Raw genomic sequence first — 6,000 nt, forward strand, 5'->3', positions numbered from 1 at the left:
AATGTAATGAGTTATAATGCTGAGTATACACACACATGCACAAACCACTCTACCCACCACTAGAGTTTGTTGTACTCTGATTCTGTTTGTGAAACTTAAAATAAAACTCTTTCAGTTCTACCTTTTTGTCTATAGGTGGCGATATATGATTATTACTGGACTTGGGGATAAATGACTCCCTGAGACAATTGCTTAAAAATCAATAAAGAGAAAGAACTGGGTTCAGCAACATTTTAAAACAAATGAAATGTTTCATTTTAAAAATAAAACATTTTTGGAATTTTTGAATTTAAAAATTTTTTTAAATGAAAACTATTTCAGTATATTATAAAATTAAGAATGTATCACTACCAGTATGATAGTCTCTTAAATCTTAAGTTGGATGGACTGTGAGGCCAGACTCTTCATCTCTCTAGGGATTCAATTCCTTTATCCATAGAACAATGCACTGTGGCTGAAAGTCACTTAGAGTCTGAAGGTCATGCAATTCTTTGACATTTTTAAAACTCATTACTAATAATAAAAAATACAGAATAATTATTAAAATTGCCTGTGAATTAGCTTCCAGAAAAATTTCTATTGGAAAAAGACCATCACAGGTGGGGTGCATGACGTTTCGGCCCTTCTTAGTTGGCTTCATGAGAAACATGAGGCAATGGGAACAAGAAGTTGAATGCTGAGACCAAGTAAAAAGATGTTTATTTTATAAAGATGTTTTAAAAGATGTTTTTATTTTATAGAATTATTTAATAGTGCCTTGTCTTTGTACACTTTTATAGTTAAGCGTTAATGTTCACAAGCTTCCTCTCTTCTTTAGCAATTTTGTAATCTAGGCAGGGCAGTTATTCCATTTTTTAAGAGTTAAGAAAACAGAAGCATAAGACAGTCAAAGGTTAGCTGTAGCGTGAAATCTTGTGATTCCTACTGCAATACTGCTTTATCCACATACTTTGATCATAATTTTAAATCTGCCTCCCTTTATATGTGCCATTCATTATCATGCTTTTGTTGCCTTCTGCTGCCACTTACTTCACAAACCCTTAATACTGGGGACCCCTTGGCAAGAGAAGATGTGTCATTAGTTGTTGATATCAATATTCTATACTTCATTGCTGACTGACTCATAATCATTATGATAGACTATATAAAAGAACAATGCTCTCTGCTGCCCCATTCTTTACAATCTTAATGCAATCTTCTGTTACTTTAGAGCTTGTAAGAAAAATCCCGTGTATTAAATAACTAAGTATTAATTGGCCATTAATTTCAGCCTTGGTTTCTGCATCTGGGTAATAAGAGCTACCTCAAGGGATTGTTAAATTCTGGGTAATAAGAGCTACCTCAAGGGATTGTTAAATTCTAAGCACCATATTTGCAATAAGGTGTGCTTAGTAAATGACAGCCATCCACTGGGAACGGCTTTGTAAACCACAGCCCTATTCCAGTCTCCTGGAAGAACACGCCATTATTCTTCTGATAGACATGGGTACAAAGGCACTGGAGCCCTAAGGTAACAACACTTTGTAGTATTCCATGGCTTGAGGTGGAAGAAAGTCTTTGCCCTTTGCCCAGTTTTTGTTATGGTCTGCTGGAAGAATCCCAAGATTGTGCTGTTGCTGCCCAAATGTCTTATAGAGTTTTTATTTCCAATTCCAGTTTAACCAAGTTCAATAAATGAGTAATTGGATACAATTAGAATTGGGCTGGGAAAAAAATCCACCTGCCATCCAGGTGATTCTGAGATAGGGTTCTACTGCTCTCAGATATAAGGTGGTGGAAGCCATTTATTCTTTCCCACTCATTTATTTATTCCAGTAGAGTGTAGGGTCCATGCAGTTTGGTTTTTGCTCTATCTTCAGCATCTAGAACAGCAGTTGGCATGAAATAGGCACTTAGTAAATATCTGTTGAATGAATTAACATGTTTGCCAACAGATATAGAACTCAAATCAAAACAGAGTGTATAAATAAACACTACAAATAAAGGTTAGGGGATATTATTGGTAAAAAATATATTTAAAGAAAAAAACATAGCATCTGCTAATTAGAAGCAAGTATCTGTAAGGACAAAACAACGTGAAATAAAACACTATCCCATGGAATTATTTCACATTCTCTGAAAAACTCTAGGTGAATATCTTGTTTGTCTATAATAAGACTACTTTCTCAATTCCTCAGAAGCTTACATCAAGTGCTTGGTTCCCAGTCTTTTGAATGACATCAACACAGCCTCTGGGATTAGACCAAGTGAAATAATAAACTAGGTCCCTACCCACTGACCTGGCTGAGGGTCGTTCTTTGGCTAGGAATTCTTACCACATTCTTCCCACTGACTTCCACTTATCCCAGAATTCACATGGGCTCTTTCTCTTGTGTCTTTCTGTTATTTCTGTAGTTTCAAAAGAAAAAAAAAAAAAGAGACAAAAAATGACTAATCAGCATAACCACCTTCCTACAAACCTTCATATTATAATCCTTTGTACAAGTAACAATCACCAGACCCTTGGATAAGCCAGGGAGAGGGTTAGGGAAAATAATTTATCATTTTTCCCCTAGTCCAACACCAAATTCTTATCCTCTGTGCCTCTCAGATTTTCTTTCTCTTCCAGGCTTAACATAATTTATTGCAGGGGAGAATGCCAAGCTCCTGCAATCATGTTTTCTTTGCCTGATGAGTCACCTGAGTAACTTAGGGCTTGTGGACAGATCTTTGTTTAGTTTTTCTTCCCAAGATGCATTCCTCATTCATATAAGGACATTTTGGTTCATTGTGCTAATCAAGAGTTAAACACAGCATCAACACAGGTATATTGGATTTGGGACTAGGATCCAAGTATTGTGCATTCACCACGGGTTGCTGTTCCTCTACTCACATGCATACTCAGAGTCGTAGCCGTCTGAGACTAACAGAGTCATAAGGCCTGAAATTTGGATCACTTAACTTTTTCCACTTGATTTGTCTCACAGTGAAATAGAAATAATAACTGGCCCATTACAGATGCAGGTAGGAGGTAATGACTATATTTTCCAAGGAAGTTTTTAGGGGAAGGGGGTGGGCAGAACAGAGAAGGAGCCCATGGGAAGTAGACAGGAGAGAGAGCAGACCCTTGGGAAGGCTTTCCTGACCTCCTGAACGCTTAAAGGACTGTCCGGATGCTTCAACACAGCACCCATGGGAGCATTTAGCCCTAATAGAGTCATTTAATCAGACCCCTCTGAGGGGCGCTTCCTCTGCCTCATACTGGGCTGTCCACTGTTTCTCCCATTACATTGTTGTTTTAGGTAATGCTAATGTTACTCATCCTTCTCCAAACAATTTTTTTTTTTAATCTATCAAGGAAGAGGCAGACTCTGTGTTAATAAACTCAGTCTCTCTTCATTGGGACATACTAACTTTTATTTTTGTTCTTATTACTAAGGGAGACTCCATAGGTGCAGTGAGGCTATTTCCCATGACCTAAGAGGTAGGGGTAAAGCCAGGTCAGAGCAGACCAAGCCTGAAGGGCTATAGTGACTAAGATTTGTGTGGATAGGAACAAAAGCTTAGGTGTAGCCATTATTTGAGTCACGGAAAGCTAAATAGGGGTATGATTGACTGAGCCTACACCCCACCCCCACCCCCAGCAGACCTCAGGAATTGAAGAGGAAGTAGATTTCTCAGTAACAGATGACAATTCTGGGCCATGGATGAGTCAGAGAGATCAAAGCCCAAGGAAGGCTTCCAGGGCTGCAATGGGAGGGAAGGACATCCTGTATGCAAGGTAGGAGTGAGAGCAGAGTGCAAGGCACTCAGCTGTGTCACAGAAGGCTCTGCAGTGGCCTTCAGCGGCTGGCTGACTAAAGGATTTCTTCCCACCAGGGTCACAACTGGTGACCTTTAAGCTTCATCATTGCTCCGGTCCTGTACTAAACAGCTTCTGTAAAAAGAACATGAAAAGTATCACTAATAGAGTGGCTGACTCAGAAATGACCTTGACAGTCCATTATGTTCATTCCCTTGGGTCCAAGCAGAACTGCAAAAATTATCACCGAATGGTAGGAAAAAAATCAGTTTTTATCTGTTTCTTATAAATTCCAGTGCAAACTCCAAAATCTCCCTGTTTTAATGTTTTATCTTCTTAATGCCCAGGAAGTTCTTTCTTATGATTGATTTATGATTTCTTGGTGCAACTTAAGTCTACTACAGAATGTCTTTGCCTATGAGCAAAGGATATCTTTATATCTACATATATATTTATCCTTAGGCACATTACTTTTGTTCTTTGAAAAGTATACTTAAAATTTAAGAGTAGTGCAATAACTTGGCAGTATATTTTAAAAGATAAAATAATTTAAAGTGACCAATAACCTTAACATTGGAAACTTTATTGCTTTTGGACTTATTTTTCACAACTAATTTTACATCAAATATATGAACATTTGCATCCTGTAGTTTCTAGGACAGAAAACTATCTTGAAAATGTTATCTTATGCATTTTCATAGTTTTAAATTGCTTTTATATTTGTTATACCTAACTGATCTATAATATTCCTGTTGTAGACGTACCGAAGTTTGCTAAGATACTACTCTATTTTGAACATTTAGATTTTTTTACAAAAAGTTTCCTGGACATAATGAATAAACATCTACACACAGATCAATTTGCTCTGAGAGAAAGCCAGAAACTAGTTGAGAGACTCCTACACTCCAAGTAACTAAAAAAAATCCACATTAAACTGGCGGGGAGGGGGGAAGCTGAGACACAGTCCCACCACAAACCGCACCCCAGGCACAGTGCCTTAAATTTGGAAAGGAATTTCCAACTACAAGCTTCTCCCTGAGGAGTGAAGGGTGTGGACCACCCATACAGTACCTCAACCTTCATGGTTCCCACCCAAAGGCTTGGCTCCTAAATCACCTTGCTCTGGGAATGGATGTGGCTGGACATTTGCAAGTCTCTCTAAACCACAGAGACCAACGAGGTGGTTTTAAACCAGCTTGTAAGCACCTCCAACAGCTATCCCCCTGAGCTGAGTGCAGAGAATGGGCAAAATACTCATTCCTGGTTTCTACACGTTTTCCCATCTGCTGCCTGAAGGTCAGCCTTCTAACTAGCCAGTTTCTGGAAGCCAAAGGGGAACAGTAGACCGCTGGTTGCCTGGCCAAGAGTGCAAGTACTTCCTTAGCGTTCTCTCTACAGCTCGGGGGCTCGCTTCAGCAATAAAACCAGGTCTTCACCTTCTCCCTGGAAGGAGTTTGTCCTTCCAAAAGTGCATCAAGTGCACAACTTTTATAGCTGCCACCTGAGGGACTGGCTCCTCTATCACACAGCTCTAAGAGTGGATGTGGCTCTGCATTCACGAGTCTTCTGAGTCCACAGAGAACAAAGTTGGTTTTAAAGGAGCACATGAGCATTTCCGGGGGTATTCTCAGTGCAGAGAAACCAGACAATAACTCCTAGCTCCCAGTTTCCCCTGCAAGGAATTTGTACGCACACTCTCTCAGCTATTGCCAGAGAGTTGGCTTCTAAGAAGCCTGCATCTGGGAGTTGATGGGGCAGGTGAACAAGAGATCTCTGGGAGCCTAAGAGATCTTGTGGGCACTGCCTCTGCCTTCTCCTACCTGGCGTATTCCAGGGATAAAACCAGGTGTCTAACTTCTCCCTGGAAGGAATTTGTGAAAACATTTACAGCCCTAACTTACAGCTCCCATTCAAGGGACTGGCTCCTTAATGACCTACCTCTGGGAGTGGATGGGCTCTGCATTTGTGAGTTCCCCTCGATTGCAGGGAACAAAGGGGCAGTTATTAACAAGTGCATGGGTATGTTCAGTGGCTACACCCTCAGGCTCAGTACAGAGCAATCAGGCAAAAGTCCCCAAATTCCAGTTTCTTCCTGGAATGGATTGGACTACACAGCTAACATCCCAATTTTCCCATCTGCTGCCAGTGAATCACGGACTTAATCAGCTTGCATCTGGAAGCTGACAAAGCAGGCAATCAAAAGTCCCTTGGGAGCCCTA

This window comes from Cynocephalus volans, chromosome 1 (assembly GCF_027409185.1).
Source record: "Cynocephalus volans isolate mCynVol1 chromosome 1, mCynVol1.pri, whole genome shotgun sequence".
In the NCBI taxonomy this organism is placed as follows: Eukaryota; Metazoa; Chordata; class Mammalia; order Dermoptera; family Cynocephalidae; genus Cynocephalus; species Cynocephalus volans.